Source organism: Typopeltis vanoorti, chromosome 1, assembly GCF_054136105.1.
Source record: "Typopeltis vanoorti isolate ZY-2024b chromosome 1, IOZ_Tvanoo_1.0, whole genome shotgun sequence".
NCBI lineage: Eukaryota > Metazoa > Arthropoda > Arachnida > Uropygi > Thelyphonidae > Typopeltis > Typopeltis vanoorti.
The window spans coordinates 32,571,571-32,597,304 of NC_143549.1; the positions used below are offsets into that span (position 1 = coordinate 32,571,571).

The window sequence follows — 25,734 nt, forward strand, 5'->3', positions numbered from 1 at the left end:
AAAAAGTCAAATACTTTGAAACCAAGAACCAAAGCTCAGATAGTGAATGGCAAACCTGAAATATGGAAAATTTTCTGTAAAAAAAAATAATAAATAAATAAAAATAATAACAATAATAGCATATGATGGATTCAAGTTAAAAAGCAGCCCAGGAAAAGAAGAAATCAGAACATTTTGTAATAAGCATGTGATATAAAATCTAAATAAGGATATCCTAAATTGTTTAGGGTAATTATTTCGAAAAATTATTAAATAAGGTAAGCAACGAATACAACCTGCGAGATAGAAACAGTTACGATTATATTTTATTATTCGAAAACGAAAAAATCCACTGGAAGCTAAATATGGAAGTGTGGGTGGAATAAATTTTCAATCTAAAATTTAATTCCAACTGCACATTCATAGTCTTGTTTTTTCCATCTAAGCAGTTTATTATTTTCTATGTATAATAAAATAGTTTTTATTTAAAACATACTTATGTGATTTAATGGATGTGCATTGCACATTGCAATCGGTGGTTGAGGTGGCAGTGTGTGTGTGTTTGCTGTCATTAGCCCAATGTCGTCAATAAATGATTTAAAAAAAAAAAAAAAACTATCTTAGTATCACTGACTATTTCAATTGTGTGTATTTGTTAAATCTTTGCATACATTGGAGTCTTCCATATGCTTCGTAAGACAACTTCGCTGTGCACCAGTTTGTTGAGTGTCGTCTCTCATAAGTGTGTTCTCCACAGATAGCGATTTTTACTCACATAAAACTTTTAGCAATTCTTCTTCATGAATGACGGTAAGCGATATGGATACAATGGATCATCGTATTCGTATAATGACTTACGTATACCCTGATACTGCAACGGAAATCGTCGGAGTTGCAGTTATTGAATTACATATTCGATATGGTTTAGAAAGAAACAAATTGCAGCAGCAACGCAGTATGTTTTTATTTTATTTTATTTTATTTTTTACTAGGATATTTTCGAAGTTGAACAACAACAACAAAATTTAGTTTTCTCTTTGTTGGTTAAAGACGGATGTAATGTAATGTACTTCCATGTTTCCATGACAACAGATGCATTTATTAGGCAAGCGATTCTTAATTCAGTGTGCAAGACGCTTCTTTGTATTAAGATGCTACCTTTGGTGGTAAAAGTGCTTTCCATTACCTCAAATGTTCTGAGTTTGGGTCACTTAGACCACAAATAAAAAGAAATGGACTTATTTTAAACCCAAATGGAAATATTTTAAACTGCTATTTAAAGAAATTTATGTACGCGAATCTGTTTTTATGCACCTTTATGGACAGACTGTGTTTGAGATAAAATGTGACATTTGGAATCATTATTATAACAAATTATAATAATGATTTAAAATGTGGCTGCAATGGCTCTCTTTGGAGAGCCATTGCAGCCACAGTTTAAATCCAACACACTTTTAATATCTAAATTACTCTACCGAGTTATGATGTACCAAATCTCGAATATTGCAATAGCTCTTATAATGAATGACGTCATTATCATGACAGCAGTTATTGTGGGACAAAGAGAAGAAAATCAAATCTTCCAATATTTTTGTGCGTACGACGAGTTTAATTTGGAGTGTTTCAAAAACACTTCAAATTACAACATGTAACGTCAAGTCTCCTAAAGTACACTGATATGAATTTAAAGCTGTTCTAAAATTCTTCGCTAATTTTTTTTTTATTATTATTATCGAACTGTTTTCATTGTATTCCCTCTGAAGATGGAAGTAGTCTGACGAAATCTGTGTTTTCATGCCCATTTTGTTGCGCAAGATATTCGCCTACACTCTTTTATCACTTTTGTTTTCTTTTTTCAAACGAAAAAAAAAAAAAAAAAAACGCGATCACTGAATTTTTTACTTAGCTTTCAACGCCAGTGTACTTTATAGGCTCTCGTTTTTCATTGCTTCATGGCTCTGAAGCATTTCTCAGATCTTCTTAATTATTATTCAAGGTCGTTAACTTTAATCTGCTCTTAATCTTGTTGCCATTCAGACTGTCTTTCTTCGAGGGCTGCATTGCTTGCCTTCGTTATAAAAAAAAAAAAAAAAAAGTTGTTGCTATCAAAAATACGTCATCTCCATCTAAGATGGAATTCATTTCACTCATACACATATTCTAAGATTGTTTAAGATAATATTCTAAGATTGAGAAAGAGAGAGAGAGAGAAGATAGCATCGTGATCTAAATACGCAATAAATGTTCAAGTGTTTGATGCGCTTTCAGACCAACACTTGAAACACTCCAAGTGTTTAAATTGCATGCATTTTTTGTTTTTGCTTTAGAAGTAGGTTCTCTGCACTGACACTATTGCCAATTATCTTCGCTGTGTGTAGCAATGCAAATAGTCTCTCTGGCATCTGGCCCCATTCTATAAAAGCAAATCTGTTTGGAGAGAAGATATTCCTTGTAACTTCTTTCTATCAAGCTGCCAAAAACAGGGGCCATTATAATTAGAAAACGCTGTGAACCTTCCAAAAGTACCTGTTATGGTATATTTGTATGTACGACGTCATACATACAAAAAAAAAAAAAAATGAACATCCAGCTGACTAAAAATATGACAATAAGTCCTCTACAGTGACGATGAGTGGAGTTAGCCGCTTCCGACACACACACACACACACACACACACACACACACACACACACACACACACACACACACACACACACACACACACACACACACACACACACACACACGCGCGCGCAATTTTGCATCATCTATTTAAGTAGATCGTCGTCCATATACAATGCAGTTGTTTTCTATAATTAGAAATGTTTTGAATAATATATTCTTTCCCTATGAAATTGTAAATTAATATTTATAGGGCAAAAAAAAAAGAAAGAAAAGAAACATCAAACTCCCAAACAGGAAATGAAATGAGAAGAACACTTAATAATAATCTCAGCTCGACAAATACATTCGCCCACTCTCCCGTGGAGAGTAGCTTCATACTGGAATAATTAGATTTTTTTAAATTATTTATTTAATAAAAAAATTATTTATTTATTACTTCAGACTGGAATAATTAGATTTTTTTAAATTATTTATTTAATAACAAATAAATTTCTAAAGAAAATCTTTTGACTATAAGAGAACACAGAGAATATGCGTAATATAAAGATCCTTTCTGGTAGCAAAAATTTACGTAACAATTTATCTTTTCCAAAAAATCACGTTTTTGCTGTGTTCCTCTTGGAATGAATCTCACACGAAGGAAATCTCAGACATCGTTCTGCAAACGACGATACAGCAGCATGTATCGTTATGTATCAATAGAGTTATGTATCATAACTCTATTGACTTACTGGAGGCACAAAAAAAAATTGAGTTGGGTGTTTGGCGAGTACATATTTTTGTGGCAAGTAGGATTTTGCATAATTTGTCGAATCCTGATAATAATAAATCGCGCGTTACTTGTAAAGTTATACGGATAATTGAAGAAGTTGCCACTGTGATTGTCGACAGATCGCATGAAAATGTTGCTGGTAGCAGCAGGGTCCGTGGAGTAGCGCGACAATTGGATTATGCCTTAATTCCACGGTATCGAAAGTCTTGCGCAAAATGATTACATGTTATCCATAAAAGATCAGCCGCGTGCAGCAGTTGTAAACACTCAAAATTGTCAAATTTGGGCTTCCAAATCACCCCATGCGCTCCAGGAACGTCCATCACATTCCCCAAAAATTACCGTTTGGTGTGGCTTCACAGCTGATTTTATAATAGGTTTTTTTTTTTTTTTTTTTTTTTTTTTTTTTTTTTGTGAGGACATCGCTCTGATAGGATCAGTAACTTGTTCCATCACCGTACGGAAATATCACGATATGCTGCACACTGTCGTCGTTCCGCAAATTCAGCAACTTCTCTAGACGAGACTATTTCTATGCAAGATGGACACCTTCCACATTGCACGACCGGTACAACGTCGGTACGACGACAGCAGTTTTTACGGCATTACTTCACAGAAGAGTGATTAGTCGCTTCTTTCCAGCTGCATGGCCAGCTCCCTCCCCTGATGTTACTCCATACGATTTTTGTTTGTGGGATTATCTGAAGGCCAACGTCTATCATGGCGAATTTGGGAGCCTTAAAGGACAATGTATCACGGGCTGTGACGAACATTCTTTCAGACATGTTACGTTCTGCTGTGTACAGGATGCAATTTCTGGTACACAAGAACGGTGGCCACATGTGAATACAACAGTGGGCCTGGACGATATGTCAGCTCCTGTGCTACGAGCATGTGCAAGTGAACTGACCGTGACAAAGTTGTTTAATCTAAGTCTCAGCTCTGTCAAGGTTCCAAGAGAGTGGAAAGAGGGAATGGATGGATAGGAATATGATACTCCTATAAGATACAACATGGCTGCTTTGTAAAATGTAGGTCCTGCCTCAGTAATTTATTCACATTTTATAATAAAGTGACAGCTGAGTTGGATAAAGAGAATTGCTACACAGTGGTACTTATGAACTTTTGCAAAGGCATTTGACAGAATACTGCACGGGAAACTATTACATAAGTTGGAGCAAATGGGAATGGATACGAGGCTGATGGAATGGATAGGATAGGTGGTTGACAGACAGACATCAGAGGGTGGTGTATGGTGGAGTGGATTCAAGGCGAATTAGGGTGACTAGTGGAGTGCTCCAGGGCTCTGTATTAGGACACTAAAGTTTTACATTAATGATGTAGCGGAGGATTTGAAGGGGGTTACTCAATTGTTTGCCAATAATGCAAAACTGGGCAGGCCAATAGTTGATAATGGTGATGTCGATATCTTACAAGATGAGTTAAATAAATTGGCAGTGTGGGCAATGGTCAATAGTTGTTAATTCGATGTTGGAAAATGTAAGGTAATGCACAATTCGTGGGATATTGATGGTACTAGCTTACAGGAAATTGATGAGGCTAGGGATCTGGGTGTGGTGGATAGAGATTTGAAATTCAGAGAACATATTGCACGAGCTGGCAAAATACCTCAGAGCATTACTTGGATGCTGACAAGCACATTAACAAGTAAAAATAGGGAGGGTTATTATTCCTCTTTATAAGGCTATGATTCGGCCACATGTTGACTATTGTGCACGGATTTGGTCACTCGCATATCTTGGAGATCGGGAGATGGTGGGGACTGTTCAGAGATGAGTGACTAAGCTGGTGACAGTTCTGTGGAATGTTCCCCATGAGGATAGATTGAGGGTGTGTGGGTTGTAGAGTTTAGCTGACAGGTGGAGGAGAGAGGATATGATAGAAACTTATAAGTTACTAAAAGGATTGTATAAGATGGACACAGAAGCAATTTTTTAATACATGGGAAGTAAGGGGGAAAACAAGGGTTCACATTTGGAATCTGTCTAAGAATGTGGTTAGTAAGGGTGTGCAGACTAGGTTCTTTAATTGGAGAGTTGGAGAATGAGTGGAATGGAGTGCCAGAGGTCGTTAGCGCTCCAATACTGAACAGGTTTAAGGAGATGTATGATAAGTATTGTGTTAATGGGTAGAGTGAGTCTCTTCACTCCATGGAGTATCCATATATAAATAATAACATTGAACAAGGCCCTCTTTCGCATGGGCAACTGAATGCGCTTAAGTTGTGCAACAGGTTTGCGACAACACTTACACTCCAGTAACTAATACCATAATTGCTCTACTAAACTAAATTGCTATTAAATATTTTATTGCTGTGTTTTCATCAGCGCAATACGTAAAGGTAATCTTTCATTTCCGTTTAGCCTTTGTTATTCATTTGTCTGTCCATTTGAATGTTTTTTGTTACGTTGTACAGCGCCATATCTCCCTATCGGCAACTTTTTGAACTTCTTTTTTCACGGAATCCTTCTTCACTTGTCTTGATTAGGCTCCGTACCAAATTTGGTGACATTCTGGTTGTTAGATCGAGCTACATAAGGCTCTGAAATGGAGAAGTTTAATTATGGCCACCCTGTATATATGATATGTCAAATATCGAGCTGGTTATGGAGCATGTTGTTGTTGTAACTACTAAGAAGTGCAGTCCTTATCTGAAATTTTTTTTTTATATAATTCCGCTTAAATGGATATGGGGAAAAAAAAAAAAAAAAAAAACACCAGCAGATGAAAACTACTTAAGAATTTCATTTGTTAATGCAAAGATGGGAAATGACAACAGTCATACAAATAAGGTTTTAATATTTCCTTTAAAATATTTATTTAAAGATTTATTACATTATTTCCCATTCTGTTATATTAATAATGAATATAACAAACTGAAAAATACATTTTTTTCCCATTTAGTATAAAAAAACAACTAAGTTATTTCGAATTCATAGGATCCACTGGAGAGATGTAAAAAGTGTATTGAGAAGGAAGGGAATTAATCTCATTCGGCGCCACAGAGTTTTACTTCTGCAGCAGTCTTTCGCATATAGGGTGACCCAAAAGTAATAGGACAGTTGCCGGAACATCCTCTGTATTTCTAATGATAACAAAACAGTTTTACTATTGAGGGAAAAGAAGGGTATTTCCCCTTGAATGTTATCAAGAATGCACACCAGCCATTAAAAGAAAGAACAAAAAAGTCAAAACATGTCAGCTCTCTCTCTCTCTCTCTCTCTCTCTCTCGCGCGCTTTTTCTGTCTGTCTGTTTAAATTGCATGTTGGATTGTGAAACAATTTTCCAAGTAGTCAAAACAATGGTCTTAATTTTCCTCTTTTAGTAATTGATGGTAATCACAGTAATTTCCTTCTCTTTCGCAAGTCATTCTGCTTTTCTTGAATACTTTTTTTTTGTTGTTTGTTATTGTTGTAATTCTTTACATTTGAAAGCAATTGTCTTCCTGATGTTCTGTCAACTCAGTTGCCATTTTGTTTCACAGTTACAAGGAGAATAGTTGGTATTGGATGAATTTCGGCGGAACATTTTAAAGTTGTTTCCAGGTTTTGGCTTGCGTCGTCCTTGAATTCTAGCCTAGTATTTAATGAGATTTATTATTATTATTATTATTATTTTATTCACATAATTGATACACAGTCAAAAATTTGACTGGTGATACAGAACAATTCAGATTCTACATAAGAATCTAAGAATAGTCCGTCAGTATTATTATTATTATTATTATTATTTCCTCTTCAAGAAACGTACGTGTATGTAAATACTTTGAAATCAAAAATCACTCGTCTCAAAACGGCAAGCAGCAATATTTCAAAGTGTCTTCTGAATCAAAAGGACAAAAGGAAGTGTCAATGGTCTCCTCCTTCCTACTGTCCGATTAAAAAGGGGTGGGGGAGTAAAAAGTACCTGATGCCAGAGACGGTTTTTTTCATCTCCAAATTCTCCAGAATGTTTGAACTGCAAAACAATGCTAATTTGGTTTATTTTTTTAATTTTTTTTTTCTACTAACTTTTCGTGCTCTAATTTAAGATGATTTTACAATTGTGTAAAATAAGAATAAATGTAAAATGTGTAAAGTTATGATTAGTTAAAATGACAACAATTACTTAGATTTATCATTCCATAATTTATTATAAAACAGTCTCGAAAAAAATTTTTTTTTGTTTTTTCATATTTTCATTTACCCATAATTTCTTTCTCCGTTATCCATTCCTAATCTCTGGTATGCTGAAACTTTTTTTATTTGACTGTCGCTTGATTTTAACCTGTTCGTACAGCTCGTTCGCTAATACTTTTCACATTCCCCGTTATCTGTAGAGGACAGTGTAGGGATAAGGTGTTATTGAGCTATTAAAGCTCTGATTATGCAGCAGGATAACAGCAATAGCCGAGTCTCAGTTAGAACTTCATTGGCTACAGCATTGCCATCCATTACCCCTCCCTGGGCACCCATTTTAGTCGCCTCGTACGACATGCATAGGCTACAGTGGGGTTATTCTTATCCCGGCCACCATACGGGATACGCTTTATCAACGTTTATTGTTTAAATATTTATCATATATTTATGATTATTTTAAATGGGTAAATAAAACTTTAAAATTATTATGTTAAATTAAAAATACTGAAATATTAGTTAAAATAATATAATTAATTAGATTTAATTTATTCTAATTTCATTTCTCATTCTATTATAGTTTATAATATGCTCTCATCGATCATTGTGTTAATTAAAAGATATTGAATGAGAAAGAGCACAATCAAAAAAGTTTGTTTAAAAATTTCATATTAAAATATCTTATAAGCTATTAAAACTTCAATATCGAAAATGCGAGCCTTATTCTGTTTTTATTTTTTGCAAAGATGTGTGAAACAATTACTCAACAAATCTCGAACTGAAAAAAAAAAAATAAAATAAATAAATCTTTCGAATATTTCCCGTAACAATCCATAACATATTTATAGGATTCTATAAACGTGCAAGCAACTCACATGTTCAAAATATCTCGATACTATTTGATCACTTATTATAAAAATATATTTTTAAATTATAGAAAAAGATATTTGGTGTCTTAGTAATTCGTTTTGTTTGTGTATTAACATATTATTGCCGAAGAGCCAATTGCATTTAATTTTTATTCATTTATTTGCTTATTATATTTTATTTTACATTTTATTTAGTTTTTTTTTTTTTTGTTTAATCAATGTAAAATTGAACGTGGATTGTTACGTTTGCAAGAGAAGTTAGTCCTTTAAGAAAATGGGTACTTTCACAAAATACTAACAATCCTTGAATCATTCTTATAGATGCTCCCGATAATAACTGATGTCAATCATTTTTCCTTCAGTGTAGATGGATCTATCCTCCAGTTCCCTTAAATATACATGAAAAACGAAATATACCAGTCAAGTTGTTTACGATGCGCAATATCTTCTTCTCTCCTTGAGAATAAACTTGAATGTGGTCAGCGACGTGTCTGAATGTGAAATTATCCAGTGCTAAGAAAGAAAAGAAGCTGCTGGAAGGTCTGTCTGAAGCATCTCGTTAACGTTCGTTACTGGCATTGAGAAAAAGGAAGTGTAACCCCTTCACGCCCTACCCCTTTCCCATTCAGACAGTAATGAGATGTCTCCAGCAATGGCAACGTCCGATAAACAGGTTTGGACCCATCAACTATCAACTAATGATGATAAAACTCTGTTAATAACAAGCATGCCAATAAACGAAAGGGGTGTGTGGGGGATAAAGTATCCCCGCGAAGAAGAATTTAAAACGTTAGCTAGTATTCTTATAGTAGAGGCGAAATTGGGGATTTTGAGAGTAATGAAGTCCGAACGATTGAATCCACGTGACTGAACAACAATAGTGTGCTAATCAGACGCAACGAAAGTTATTGTTTCGTTTTGCCAAAGGATTAGATGAGAGTGTTTTTTTTTTTTTTTTTTTTCAATGTAAATTGGTCTTTGTGTATGGTTTCTATGTAATGACATCACGCATGTGGGAGATAGAATGATACAAAAATGCAACACGTGAAGATCTACGCGATGCAACTATTCAATAGGAAATTTCCCAATAGGTGCACCAGATTTTCTTCATGGTCCTGTACATTAAACTTTGATTACGGAGTTTCGAAAAGTAGGCTGGTTGCACTAACTATAAGGAGATATCAGTTGCGATTTATCAAGTTGCATGTGTTCTCTTCGCTGTTTCCATGGTATGAGAAATGAAAGCATCTATCTCAGGTTTCGTGAGGGGCGGGGACCTACCAAGTCCTAATGAGACCAGATAATTCATCGCCAGATGTGAAAAAGTCATCTAGTTAGTGTTAGCCAGATTTATTCTCCTCGATATGAATGGAGAAAGACACACTTGAAAGACACTTTTCCAAAGATTATCTACTGTCGCCTTTTGTTATTGCTTTAATTACGGGGAGGTGGGGGGGGGAGTGCGAAGCCTTGAGAGAAAGATTTCGAACTTCCGGTTCTCTTCAGGGATCCAGGCAGATATTCAGGGTTTCTGAGGAGTATCAATAGAAGAACACTTCGGATATTGTGCTTTTCAAGTATCGCGATGCCAAAGCAACTCATGGCGAAGGTTGCAGATGTCGCAGTCTCGATAGCACAAACATTAAGTAACTTGGCTTCATACAAGGCGAATTAACGCCATGAGAGAACATTTAGTTATCCACGTAATCCATGAAAACGTGGATTTCTTTAGCCGTTTTATCTTTTTTCGGGAATGTAAAAGACCAAGTTTCTGTAAAATGCCATCTTCCGTATTCATAGTGACCACCTTCATTTGAAAGCTTCTCGCATTCCAGATGGAGTCAAAAACCAGGTCTATTTAGCATAAAGGTTCTCGTCGATACCGAATAAAGTACGGAGGCTCTTTCTTTAATAATACATCGACGTATAATAATGCACTGATTTCGAATAGGATGCTTTTGTTGTGATGTTTATTTTAGAGCAGACAATTGGAATAAAAATATAAAAAGATTACCAAAATTTCAACAAATGTGGGGGGGGGTTGAAGATAGTCTTTGTATATTCTTTCCACTCACAAATTTTAAAGGGGAATTGTACCCTTTTGCACCGCTCATCAATTCATCGTATTTCCTCTTCTCGTGTTGCTTTCTCACCCTTCTTTTCTTGGACTATGCGGGAAGTGACCCTCGTTTTACCAACGCTATTTCCACTTAAAGACGTCACAAAAATCTCACTTCGCCGCGGGAGAGACTTAGGTCGTTGTGTCACTCTTCAAGGAGGGTCATATGCGGCTAGACGCTCGACGCAGGAGGATGCCGGGGCTCTGCTCGTCGGCTATAAGGAGAAAAGCTCTACGACGCGAGTGGTTATTTAAAGATATGGAGTCATCGCTCTTGATGCCGACTGGGAACAGAATGGTTCGCTAGTAGCAGAACAGAAGAGTAATAACACCGGAGTAGGCTTCAAGACGAACTACTGATGCAACACTATTTGCGTTGTCGTGTGTGCTCCGTAGCAGCCTTGAGCTGGGCTTTTGCAGGCTGAACGGTAAGTAATATTGATTGTCATCAAAGTTTGTTCCGGAAAAATAATTTTCGATGGAAAAACTCTTGCACTTGTTGCTTTAGTTCTTTTTTTTTTTTTTTCCTTCGTGGCGAGCCAGTATCTTTTGTTACGAAACCAGAGTTTTAAAATATAGATGTTTTCCTTTTTTTTCCTTCCAATTTTTTTATCCTGAATACAAACAGTGTAATAATAAATAATGGAGACGCATAATAAATAATGGGTCTCCATTTTATTGTTTTGTAGGAAATAACAAAAAAAAATTAATATCCATCAAGTAAACGATGATGATAGTAATAACTAAAACAGAAAAAAAAATAATAATAAAAGCAAATGATATTTAATTGATCGGAAAAGAAATATACCAATATCCCTCTTTTCGTTTTGTAGCTGTGCTGTACCATGAAAAAATAAAATAAAATAAAATTCAAATATCTGTTTCTCCTTTACAAATGCGAAAGGATTAAAAAAAAAAGTGTTTTTGTAATTGTTCGCTTCGCTTTTCAGAGCTGTGATGTAACAATGAGAAAAAAATCTTAATGTCCATTTTACATTTTGCCACGGTTACGTATATATCGGGAAAATAAATTGAAATATCCATTTTTTCTTTTTTTATATCTAAGTGTTATTTAAAAAAAAAGCAAATTACAAGGAGTTTGAGTCAGTATTATTAAAGTTTAGACTTCAATAGAAAATAATCTTTGCAGCAATGCATTTACACAAAATAGCAAAGGCTTGTACTACCTCTTTTTTTATTATTCTGTTTTTACTCTGTGCACATGACAAGCTACGTAATAATATCGTTGGAAGTCACGTTTTTTTTTTCATGCTAGAATGCTAGTAATGACGGCTATTTTCTTAATGACAGTTAAAGATTGCTTATTATGTACATTATCGTAGTTGGAATAATGAATTGCTTAAAATTATTCCTAGAAGATCAATAATAGCTGTTTGAATTTTACGTAGCCTATTATTAAGTCTAAATGCTTTTTTTTTTGTTTTTTTTTTTAATAACTTCCTATTTGATATCATTCAATTGTTTCTGGTTATCCAACCTTGGTTAACATTGTAATAATGCATTACGTTGAAATGCCTTTTGTTTTGAGAAAGAATGCATACTTGGCATTCTTAATAAATATTCACCTTTATATAAGCATGGTGTAAATGACATCTCCTGTGATCTTGACACTCAGGAATTGGGTCAAGGCGCTGAGCAAGAAGGACAAGAAATTTATGCATTCTCTCTCTCTCTCTCTCTTCCTGTGGTTTTGCAGCTTCCGCTGGAATTAATTAACCGGAAGAGATTTGGTCCCCTTTGAAATATCAGATAAGCAGCTGCTATGTTATTTTAATACGACTGGAGCAGAATAGGTATCCTTTATATATATTGCTAAGAAATGAAGTGAAAAATGCATTTTTCCTTCGGAGAAATATAATCTAAAATAGATGATTTCCATCTTTTTTTTTTTTTTTTTTTTTACCTAAAAAAAAAGCTAGTTAAAATTTGCAAAGGAATTATTAACACACCGCCTCCGATGCTAAACATATCCGCCTTCCGGCATATGCTTTGGGTGTGTGTGTGTGTGTTTCGACAGTTACTTCATATGCCTGAAAACAGTTTTCCAAATTGGACAAACACCCAGATGGGTGAGTCTGTGATAAGGGCAGGGAGAAGTCTTGCCTAAATGCCAACTACAATTACATCATTTGCAATTACTGCATACACTATTTGCAATGGACGTTTGCCTGTGTATGTCTTATATCTTTTCACGAATGTCATTGAAAATAAAGAGATATTCAACTTAAATTGCTATTTGCCGGAGAATATACAAGCGAGAATACCAAAATCCCAGCTCAAAAAAAATTAAACGCAGTTTTATTATCAATTACTATTCCGATATTATAATAATTCTATGTTAAGAATATTGAGGTGTGTCTGAAACAGAGAGATATGAAAGACAAGTCCAAATATTACTTTTTAAATAATGAAAATTATATCAGCTTAATTGTCGGACATAAGACGTATCCCATAAGGAAATGTTCTCAGCACCAAAACCGCACGCACATTTTGGATGAAGTCAACCATGCAATGACCCTCAAAAACGAACTGGCTATTTCTGAAGAATCCACGGATCTAGACTGCATCAACTAGACCACATTTAATTACTCAGTTTTGAGTTGAATGACCTAGTATTGAGAATGTTGGCAATGTTGATGGAAAACTGTTGTCTCTTGGTTGAGCACATAACTAACGAAAGGAGATGGGGTATTTATTCTTTGTACCTATTGTCCAAATGGACGCAGTGGAAACAGTTTATATAAAATAGAGATACATTAAAAATAGATATATAATATTTTATAATTATTTACTCCGGGCGTATCTATATCTGTCAGAAAGTTTAGTTTTTAACTCTCAATAATTTATCTTAAAAATAATAATATACTTTATTTAAAATCTATTCATTTAAATTTTCAAACAGTTTTTAAAAAATTTAAAACTCTGCTTTTTTAATATTAAAAGATATAATATTATATTTATTATGACTGCTTTATTTGTTTTTCCCCTCCCTCCTCCATAATGCTAAACTGCTTGCAGAAAGACCATTGGAGTTCGATAACTTGTCTTAGACTACAGAAACTTTTTCTCACCCTTTTACCCCCCCCCCCTACCCGATTAAGGTAGAGATTAAGATCAAGAAGAGAAAAGATTAAGGGATGTACGAATGCGTCACCAACACGCAAAATCACGTGCTTTATACGTAAACTGTTTCAACTGTTATACAAGCAAAATAGTCACCACTTTAAAAACTTGAATGTTCATAAAAGAAAAGCTAATTTTCTGCGTTTAGTAATAAACAAGCTCATTCCCGCGAAACGGACAGATTACCCCATTATCGGAATGGATTCTCCTTCTTCTGCCATGCGCAAAAGTGTCGAGGGGTCGGCATCTGTGGTCAGACAGTATGTATTGTTTTTCTCCGAAAAGTTGGGTTTTAATCCTACAACTTTTTAAAATAAAAAAAAATGACCGTAGAACTCATGGACATTGAAACGCATTACAAGAAATGGCGGTTCTTGTCTACCATATTCTCGTCCCAGGATCACAAACATCATCGATAACCCTGAACTCAGTTGTAAGCGATAGCAAGGGTGGACACCATCTACCAACCGATTTCCTAAAACGGCAGTTACTTACTTGTGTCTAAAAGATATTCTCTTTGAGTAATACAAAGGCGTCAGTGGCTTTATCTGTGTGAGAAGGAATGAGACCTCGAACCCATTTCTTTGTTATACCTACATGATTTCAAGTATGCTTGTGAGGGTAAACATGTTCTACACCCCGAACAAACAATGCATAGTCGTAATGTTTTTGTTAAAAGTGAATTAAATCATGCAGCTGCCATCTACAGGCACACACACACACAACGTGTACAATCTCACATTGATACATGTTTCCAAAATTTTGGTTCCTGTTCCCTTCGCTGTGGTTCTTTGTTTGCTTCTGTTTACCGCCCAAATTTATAATGAACATTATAATGTTCAGATCTGAGCTTAAAATAATATCGCTCAAATGAACTTTTTTTTTTTTTTCCCCATTTGAACGATATTAGTCTCGTAATTCAGCATTATTGGTCTACACATTCTTCATTAATTGTATATTACGGTATATAAATGCCTGTAACGCCAGGTTTCCCATTCTCCCAGTAAGCAAAAATTCTTCCACATCATTTGCATGAGAAATGACTGCGTTCATTTGTCCAAATATATCCAAGGAGGAAATGAAGAGGTAAGTACAGTTTGTATGTAAGAATATACAGCATCTTTGGACCATGTTTCCAAGGTATTTGCTATGTAGGCGAGCAAGTTTAAACGTGTCATCCAAGTTGTTGGAGCTCGGTCTAGTACAGTCCGGGGATAAACATGTCGCTTTCTGAATTATACTCCGACAGAACAGTAGGATTTCATACGGAGGTTAGACTCTTCGAGATTTACAGAAATCTCGAAGGTCATTTCTTACAGAAATCACCTTCGAAGTGGAGTATGTCGGAAAAGTAGACGAATAGGTGAAAGGTTAAAAAAGAGAAATTGAAATCTAGTAATCGCGCTAAAAGCAGAGGCTGCTGTCAAAAGGCATCATTTGTCGTAACAGATTGATTACATTCAGCCAAGGCAGCCATTGCAACAGCTCTAGAACTTAAATTTAAGATCCTTCCTCATTCGTTCATCCTATAGTCTGGTCGTTGCCTCAAGTGATAATCACATTTTTGGGTTTTTTAAAAAAAAGGTATTTTTCATATAATGACGAAGTCAAACAGATGACGCCTATCTTGGCTACAGGAATAATTGAAAACGTCATCCTTAAGACGACATTGATAATTTATGGAATGTTTATGTAAGTGCTTGGAAAAGCAAGGAACTTCGTGAGTAAATAATATCAGAGCCTGTAGGTTAGACGGACTTGGAATTTTTTAAGTTTTTTTTTTCTTTCTGAATTTATTCAGGATAAATCACGTTACTTTTCCTTTTCGGATTTACCTTCATACATGGAAATGAATGAATAATAAAACGTGTCGAATGGTCCCTTAGTATTTGTAAAACATTAGTGTTATCTCCTTTCTGTACTATTTCAAAATTGATGCATTGATAAGAGTAGATTTGAAGTGGACTACAGTTTACGCGAAACAATTATAACTGACAAGCTCATACTTCGCAATAAAAACAATGCATTTGTTCAGAGCTACAGAGACAGAGAGAGAGAGATTCTTTACCATATTTAGCAAACAGTGTATATTATTATTATTATTATTATGCAAGCACCTTCATACAGTCAATAGATTCATCGCGGGAGGTCCACTTAAAAATTAAAAAATATATATATATATTAATCAACAATTATCAATACCTGTAGAAATCTGTCATATTTTGCCTTGAAATCATTCACCGACGAAGTACACACATGCACACACACACAACTGACTCAACTTTTTCACCCGGAAATTCGGGTTTTTCGTTCCCCCAGAACAGGCAAACCAGCCCCTGAACACACGCATCTACAGACAGAGGACACATAGGGAGGCATAAGGCTACCACCTTATCCTCAATGTAGAAATGTAAAAAAAAGAGGAGGAAAGAAAGAAGAAGAAGAGATTAACAACAATATTTAATAATAATAAAATATAACCATTATAACAATATACTGCAATGAAAGTTATCTGAATGAAATTATTAAATAAAATAAGGGTTACTTGAACACAAGCACTGCGATACCGCGACAGTCGATTGATAACCGAAAACTACTCAGAACGGCGCGCAATTTAAAACTTATGAATTGTTTATTTCTGGAATTTTTCATTTAATATTTTCTTACCGGGGTTGACTGCGGATAACTGAAACCCAGGAAAGTGAACCCATGGATAAGGGGGGGGGGGACGGAACTACGGTACATAAAGTGAGTTATTGAAGCATGACCTATCCTTCACAAAGCCACCCCCCCCTCCTCCAATAAAATATTCCATTCCTATCCATCCTTTCCTGAATTTTGTCTTTAACCGACTTCTCCAATTCTTTGACCAACCTGCCGGAAATGCTGATTGGTCGATAATTTGCTACTTCGGTCTTGGAACCATCTTTATGCAATGGAACTGTTTTACCTCCTTCTCTTGCGAGACTCAGATTAAACAATGTAATCATAGGGGTTGCTAATTCCCTAGCACATTCTGGTAATACATGAGCTTATATCTAGTCCATTCCCAGAGCTGTATTGTCATCAAAATCCTATTCCTTTTGACTTCCTTACTTCCACGTTAATCCCTATCCTATCTATTACATACCTCACCTGAACGATACGCCTTTGCAAAATGATCACTCAATAATTCAAGCAGTTCGTCTGCTAGAGTCATCTCCCCTCCCCTATCTGCATTCATTAAAATCATTCTGCGGTGGTCATTCTTTCTTTTACTTGTCACATACTGAAAGGACTCTTTCGGATTACTGTACTCTTGGCTCGTTCGGCTAATCTCCTCTCATAATCTGTACTGCTTGATGGGCTTGCTGGTCACCTCTATCTTTGAATCTCTTCCGCATCATTTTTTTTTTTTATTATTCTTACTTAATGCTGTAACTCATCCATTCAATTCCCAATTTATTGATTCTTTTAATTCTTGGTATGCAGTTAGCTATCTGTTCCTTCCCATGCACTAGTAACTTTTCCCTACACCTAAAGCCATTCTATGAAAAACGCACTTTGAAATGTCAATCCAGCAATTTCACATATAGCGTAAGAAACTCATTTACTGCATATGTTTGCTATCAAATTTCAGGTGGCGTAAGATTCGTTATAAACTAACAACTTCCTATTTGTTGAAAAGAACTACAAAATTTATATTAATAAATAAAAGGTGTATTTCAAAACTTGTTATAAATATTCAATATCTTTTCAGAATCAAATTATATTAAAATACTTAAATTAATTAAAAACATTTTTTCTTTATTCTATACATTTTTAAACAAAAAAATATATCATCTGTTTTCCACAATCGATTATAGCACTCACTTCGTAATCCGTATTTAATAATTGAAAGTGAAATTGTTGAAATTAAATTTTATTTATTTATATTTTCTTTTTAAATCTATGAAAGAAATGTGGTAATTCAAGATCATTTCCATAAATGTTGTGCTTAAAATGAAATAAAAAATAAACGAATACCACGATCCGGGCGATTTATAATAATGTTCCACAAAGCAACGCATTTAAGGGGCTCTGATGTGATAATCCATTCATGTCGAAGTTGTCTGGAGGGGAGGGGGGGGGGTCGAAATGGAATGAACACAAATAATTTATTATCTAAATGAAATATTTACACACGTCGACGTTTTGCTGACTCAAACTAACATTATCAAAGCACTTTAAAGATACGCAATCAGCGAAGATTGGGGACAAAAATTATCTCGATAATAAGGACGGTCACGTGATGAACGTGACCGTGATTATCGCGAGAACTTCTGCGATTATTGCTAACGGGCAGATAAAGTAGACCATCAAATTGTGTGCAGGATCACGCCATCAGGATTTGTAGAACTTGTGCCATCCTTCTCTGAAAACTTGAATTTCTACAGAAATTCAAGATTTCTGTAGCCTGGCTTTCTTCTACTGTCTATATTTAACAATGCACTAATCTGCTTTTAGGGCATTGTACTGAATGCACTCACAAAAAGTGCTAGAGTTTTCTTGTTTGTATCCATTTTGTTTGAATAATCTTAACAGTGAACCCGAGGTTCATTTCGTCGCATGATCCACAGATTCTAAGTTTCAAAAATCCCATCTATACGAGGGTGGTATGAAAAGTTCTCAAGTTCTCGGCCTCGACCATAGATGGCAACACTATCGGCAAGATTTTTTTTTTTAAGTTAGTATATCTGTCATAAGCATCCATGTGAAATTGCAAGTCATTCTATCAAGTAGTTTGTTTTATACAACTGTCGGAACAAAAGTGCTGTCTGTAGCCCTTGAAATGGATAAAATTGAGAATCGTGCGGTTATAAAATTCTTTGTAAAGGAAGGTTTAACGCCAAAACAAATTCATTCGAAGTTCATAAAAGTTTATGGGCATTCATCTTCATTTTCAACACTTAAGAAATGGGCTGCCGAGTTTAAATGTGGCCGTACTAGCCTTGAAGATGATCCACGTGAAGGACGTCCAAAAAGTGTAACAACACCAGAAATCATTGATCAAGTGCACGATATGGTATTGGATGACCGGTGAGTCAAAGTGCATGAAATTGCTGAGACTATAGGCATCTCAAAAGAACGTGTAGGATATTAGGAGATTGCCAGGTCTTTTTCCAAGTCAATCTTTAAGCCTCATTGAAAGCTTTACATGACCTGAATTTAATAATCAATAAAAAAAAAGTTTTTTTTTCCCGAAACATTTGCTAGAACTGGAATTTGAAAGGAAAAAATTCCAAAGCATCTCCAATTAAATTAATAAAATCTAAGATAATTTACAACTAATTAATTTTAACTGGATTTTTAAAGGTTTATCAATGTCACGTTTAGTTAGTTGATTTTATGTTCCGAGAAATATTTCTTATTAAGTACGCCAGCTCATACAAGAAATGGCATTCGCTTTCCAGAACAAAGCCAAATAACCTCTGCGAAGGTTAAGGATGCTTTATTGATACAACTACATTTGAGTATCCCAAATGTTCATTCCTTGCTGCACAAGCAAACTCCGCTCTTCCGCTCTGTCGTACTTGTCATACAACTTCCTACATAGCCTGGGGTGTGGATAAAGTAGGTCTTGTGGACGCGTGAGGGAGGAAAAATGACGTCAAATGGGAGAGGTGACTTGAGCTGAATAATGGCACAAAATCCTCCGCGGCTGGGCGCTGTTTATGGTAAAAGAGCTAACAGTGTCAGAGGTCTCCAAACAAAGGGTGAGGGGGAAGGATTCTAAGAAAATTTCAAGTAGGTGAAGACACTGAAATTTAAGGCGACGGGTTCAAATCGAGGAACACACAAATTTGAAATAAAGAAGCAATTATTTTGTTCAGTAGACAAGAAGGGAAACATACTCCATTCCAGTGTAGATATTCAGAAAAAAAACAAAAAAAAACGGAACACGCACAAAAATTCGGACAAATGACTGTATACCATATTTTTAACATTCCTTTAAGCCCACCCTTGACCTAAAATACGGCACTCTTTACGTGGCATGTTTTACTGTTTTTTTTGAAACACTGTATTTCAGCTATTATAAAGCTGTTGCATTAACTTTTGTGGGGTAAGTTGGGAAGGTCAAAGTTCATTTGTTTTGAAAGTTTTATTTTCTGTGCGTTATATAAATTCTATTCCATTTGAGAATCTAAACAATTTATATTAAATATATTTTTAGCACTCAGACAAGAAGTGATATGTTTAAAATGAAAATCCTGAAAAATAAAAATGAAAAGCCGAAAAAATCCTAACTTACCTGTCTTTGATTCTTTAGATTTTATAACAAATATAAAATAAACGTAGATTTGTAATGATGTCCCACTTTGTTCTGGACTTTTACACTGGCACAAAGTACCGCAGAACTTCAGTATCCGATCACATGACAATGAAACATATAGTTTTGCCTAAAATTTTAAAATTGTGTTTCTGTTATGTAGGTATAACTTTTCTTGTCAACATGGTGTCGCATTTTACCGATTTTCTTTCAAGAAGCGTTTTGTTGCTCTTGTGATGACGTCGCAACAACGCAATTATTAATTGCTACGTAAAAGCGCAGCACGGATGAGGTCTTAGTAAAGCAAACATCTGGGTATATTTAAGTCTTAAACATGCATCTGGGTATATTTAAGTCTTAAACATGCGTCTGTTATTATAAGAAAATTACTAATTACTGGTCACACTTGACGAAGAGTTCAACAATAAACCTAATTACATTAGGCTTAACAATGTATTTCGGCAGTGCTAAGCCTATATTTGCATATACTTGAATGTGGTTTTAGCGCTGATTGTTTTTCTCTCGTCTCTTAACTGTTGGTAATTTTCAGCTGGCAGAAAATCTTTATTCGTGCAACGACAGGCCCATTCCTCCCTCCAACATTAGTTCCAGCTGCTGGAATTTTCCCTGAACCGAAAATTTTTACTTTTTCTTGTGCAGTGAAATACCACGGTGTTGTGAAGAGCGCCGCTACTTTATGAGTCACATTACCGAACTCAACCCCCATAAGTCACGCTGTAGAGCGCGGCAAATTAGTAAGAAAGCTGTCATTGATAATTGAACTCTGGAGGCATTTCTTGCACGGATGTTGACCTCCGGTTTTTGATTTACGAGGCATTAATTATACACCGAAATGGCAGCCTTTCTTCGCACTGCGTTAGGCCTAAATCGCATGCAGTGTTTACCGGAACCAGTGAGATCTGGAATGTGGGCGCTCACCTCCGAAAGCCATCAACAACACTGTGCTGGCTATAGGAATCACTCTGTGTGTGTGTGTGTGTGTGTGTGTGTGTGTGTGTGTGTGTGTGTGTGTGTGTGTGTGTGTGTGTGTGTGTGAGAGAGAGAGAGAGAGAGAGAGAGAGCAATTCCTTCAGTCCGTAATTCTTCCTATAGTTAAGTTTTGCGATCGCCTTTTAAAACGCGTAAACAACTTAGCAGCAGGCGCCCGAATTGTAGTGACATTCCCCCCCCCCCCCCCGTCTGCCTTTTTCATCTTTTCTTATTTTATTTTATTAATTTGGTGTTAGCAATTTCCAGAATTAAATATAACTTTGCATTTACAAGTAATCCGCTAGATTACGTTTAAAAGGTCAGCAATCTGTCAACAGATTGTTGAATTTTCATAGTGAATTCAGTACCTTAAAAAAAAAAAAAAAAAAAAAAAAAACTCCCGCGTATCTGTGTGCGTGTGCTTAAGATACATCATTTCACTTTTTTCTTTTTTTTTGACCATATGTTTTATTTTAATGTTCTAAATTCATGGTGCCTTAAAGTGTTTCTCCATAAATCACTTCGTAGTAGTACAGGTCTATATTAAAATAATTACGTCATTTAATACTTGGTCACATGATATCCCTGTCAATTCTGGGTGGGCATTTAAAGTGAGTTCTTTTGTATCCAAAGGAAAAAAAAACATCGCATGGAATACCTGCAAATCTTTTTTTTTTTTTTTTTCAATATAAATTTTCTTTCTTTTCCACTTTTTTTTACTTTTGTTTCTCCTTTTTATATTCTTAATTTTATTGTATATGTTTTATTTTCATACCCTCTTTGTTTCTCTTATTTCGTTTCTTTTTTTTTCTATTCTTAATTCATTTTTTCTATCATTTATTTCTTTTTCCTGTATTATTTTTCGCTCTTTTCTTTGTTCCCTCATCTTTACAGCTCTCTCTCTCTCCTAATTCTTTCCTTGTATTCATTGTTCTTTTCTACCAGTTTCACTTTTATTCTTTTTTTATTATTTTTATGTTAGTCTCTCTTTCCCATTTCTTTTCCCTTTATTATCTGGGAAACTTTTTCTTTCTACGTTCGTCTTTTCATTTTTCTTCCCTCTCCTTTCTATTTTAACACATTTTTCTTCTCCTTCTTCTCTTTCCACTTCAATATCCTTTTCAATCTATCTTTTCATATATATAATATATTAATTCTTTCTTTTATATTCATTCTTTCTTTTCCTTTAATTATTTTCTCCTTTTTCTTTTTTATTTTATCCCATTCTTTTCTTTGCTTCCTTCTTTTTTTTTCTGTACTTTCTGTCTCTTTCTACTTTCTTACTTGATTAGCTCTTCCCCCCTCCCCCCCCCCTCAAAAACTTTTGTATGCAATATACAAAATAACTGGCTGCCTTCCTTCTAGTCAGTCCTTCGAAATTAAAGTCAAAATATTAATTCCTCTAATTTGTGTGAGTTTTTTCCACATAAATCAAACTAATAAAGTTGGTATCCGTTAAACAAGGAAGTGGAGTGAACATTCAGCTTATATCAATCACACACACACACAGGGAAACTTTGACCAACAGTTCAACGTGCAGCCTTATCATTCGGTAGATTAAGAAAAATCTTAAGGCCGTAAAACATCTTTGATTTGTCATGATTTTGCACTTCGACGATCGCTTTTCCAAATCCCTGAAAAGAACTTTTGCCTTTCTCGGTAAGAGGGTGCCAACACCTTTAACAGCTGCTTCGCCTCATATTACCGTCTGACTACAAGGAAACATGTTCCCTGGCTCCATGAAACATGCGGATGCCGTCAGCCAAGCTAAAGAAGTAGCGTGAGAACATACTAAAAGCAAATACTTTAAATACTAACACTTTAAAAAGTGTAGATGATTTCAAAACTCGGCAGGCAAAATGGTTGTCGTGAAATGCCTCCTTTAGCTTCTTCCATCTGTCTGTCCCATATGAAAAAGCGATTGTTGGATTTAAGCATCATAGGAAAATTTTCACTAATTTTAATTTGGTTTAAATTCTTCTTCTTCTCTTCCGTCTAAGACGGGTAGAGTCTTCTCTTGAGCAGGATCTTCCAGTCTTCTCTATTCCTTGCTGTCCGAAAAAGTTCCTTATATGTTCTGCACCTGAGATGTTGTTTATTGATTTCAGCCAAGTAATTCTTGGTCTTCCAGGTTTTCTTTTTTCATTTGGAAAAGTATTGATTAGTACGTTAGGAAGTCTGTCTGCATCCATGCGTACAGTGTGGCCAAACCATCTCAGTTGTGGTTTTCTAATTTTTTCTATTATTGTTTTTTATACAATAGTTCTTGCCTGACTGTGCTATTTGTTTTCTTTTCTATCCAACTTGTTCTATTTATTTTCTTAAGCATTTCATTTCAAATGCCAGCAGTTTTTCTCCTCTCTTTTTTTAACTGTCCATGCTTCTGCTCCATAGATGACTGTTGGTATAATTATTGCTTCATATAATTTGATTTTGGCTTGTTTAGATATCTTGTTTGTTTTCCAGATTTTCTGTAATTTTCCCATGGGGTCCATCCTATCGCTATTCTGTGTTTGATTGTTTCGAGTTCATCTATTGTTTCTGTTAGTTTTGATTCAAGGTATATGAAGTTGTCTACTTGTTCTATTTGTTCTCCGTTTAGGGTGGCTGAGATGGTAGTTCTGTTCCTCCATATTTTCATTACTTTTGTCTTTTGTATATTTATTGTCATGTCATATGTTTTACAGGTTTCGTTTAGCTTGTTGATCAGCTTTTGTAGTTCATTTGGGGTTTTTGCAAGAAGGACGAGCTCATCTGCATATTTGATATTATTTATGTTTAAACCGTCGGCATTGATTCCAGGCTCATTGTCTATTGCCTTCTTTACAACTTCTTCTAGATATATATTGAATAGGAATGGGGATAATGGGCATCCTTGCATTACTCCTTTTTGGATCTCTATGGGTCCTGTTGTGAGTGTGTCCTTTTTAATTATTGCATTTGTCTTAGAGTAACATTTTATCAGAAACTGTATTATATATATTTGTCTATTGCTTTTTCTAGTAGACTTTTAAGAAGGATTTCTCTGTTGATGTTATCGAAAGCTTGTTTAAAGTCCACAAAACAACAATATAGTTCTCTATGGTCTTCCCAGCTGAGCTCTGCTAGTTGGTGCAATGTGAAAATTTGGTCTATTGTTGAACAGTTGCCTCGGAAACCAGCTTCATCTATGCCTATCATTTCTTCGGAGGTGTTTTTTAATCTATTTTGTGTAATTCTTATGAATATTTTATAGGTGTGAGTCAGTAAATTGATTGGTCTGTAATTTCTGCAGTCTCTTTTGTCTCCTTTCTTGTATATTGGGATGATCTTTCCAGTTCTCCAGTCATCTGGGATCTCTCCTGTTTGTAGTATTTTATTGAATAGGGTTGTTAAATATTCTATTGATATGCTGCCTCCATATGACCACAGTTCAGTAGGGATAGTATCAATGCCTGGTGCTTTATTATTTTTCATCTGTTTTATTGCGTATCAAACTTCTTCTTGTAAAATTTTTGGGTGATCATTATTTTCTTCTATTGTTGGCATTGTAGTTTTGTTTCCTTGGTGGAAGATAGTCTTAAAATGGTTTGACCAGATATTTCTTATATATTCAATATTCCCGGTTTCAGACATCTTGTTGTTTATCATTGTTACTGCTTTTGCTGAGAATTCCTTTGTAATTTCTCTTACAGTATCATGGAAGACTTTTAGGTTGTTTTGTTGGTATGCTTCTTGGCATTTCTTAGCTTTTTCTTCTAACCATTTTTCTTTAGCTTTTTTTGCATAGGTTATCAACTTTATTTTTAGTGCTCTGTATTTTTCTCTATTCTCTTCATTGTTTTGTTGGTTTACAAGTATCTTGGCCTCTCTTTTCCCTTCTATGGTAGCTATGATTTCTTGGGTTATCCACTGTTTGTTTATTTTGGGTTTGGAACCTAGAGTGTCTTTTACAATTGATAACACTGTTTCTTTTCCTTCTTCCCAGTATTTTCTGCTGTTCTCGAAGATGGAGGGTTTTAATTTCAAGCACATCTGTTTTAAAAATCGACTTCTGCTTGAGCTATCTTTTAGTTTTGATAGGTTGATGTTTTCTTTCTTTTCTGATATTATTTTTCCTTTTGAATTTTATCTTTACTTTGGCAGTTAATATTTCGTGGTCAATGTCAAAATCAAAACTTCTTAATGTTCGTACATTATTTACTGATCTTTTCCATTGTTTGTTTATGATGATATAGTCTATGCAGTTCTTTATATTACCATCTGGCGATGTCCATGTATATTTATTATTAGGGCGTTGATAGAACAATGTGTTTGTAATCATTAGATCGTTTGCTTTACAGAAGTGGAGTAATTGTTCTCCTCTGTCGTCAAGCTCTCCGTATCCAAATTTCCCCATCCCATCTTTTTTGTCTGCTGTGAACTGTCCTATTTTAGCATCAAAATCTACCACCACTCTCATGAGTTCTATTTTTGGGATTATCTATTTCCTGTTGTAGTTCTTCATAGAAATTTTCTATTTCTTCCTCTGAATGGTTACTGTCTGGTGCATATATTTGGATTATTTTAATTGTTTGACCTTTTTCTTTTGCTTGAAGTTTGGCTGTTATTATTCTAGGAGACACTGAGTTTATTTCAATTACTGAGTGTGTAAGTTTCTTTTCAATGAGTAATGCAACTCCTTGTCTGTGTATGTTATCTTTTCTTCCTGAGAAGTACAGTCTTCCTTCTGGTAAATCCATGAATCCACCTCCGGTTTAAATTAAGTGAGCAAATTTTATTTATTTTTCGAAACAGTAACTTATATTCTTATATCCTCGTATGTTCTTTC

General features: G+C 35.0%; 1 protein-coding gene across 3 annotated transcripts in view; it reads left to right on the forward strand.

Annotated features, from left to right (window-relative positions):
* Positions 1–25,734, forward strand: part of LOC150109874 (carbohydrate sulfotransferase 1-like) — a 79,329-nt gene that overhangs the window by 26,259 nt on the left and 27,336 nt on the right. The window contains exon 1 of one of the 3 annotated variants that reach the window (XM_090415566.1): positions 10,675–10,929. The exons of the other annotated variants lie outside the window; for them this stretch is intronic. The gene's annotated coding sequence lies outside the window, so the exon portion shown is untranslated. Of the gene's footprint in view, positions 1–10,674; positions 10,930–25,734 lie in introns of those variants that run through there. 3 annotated transcript variants of the gene reach the window in all.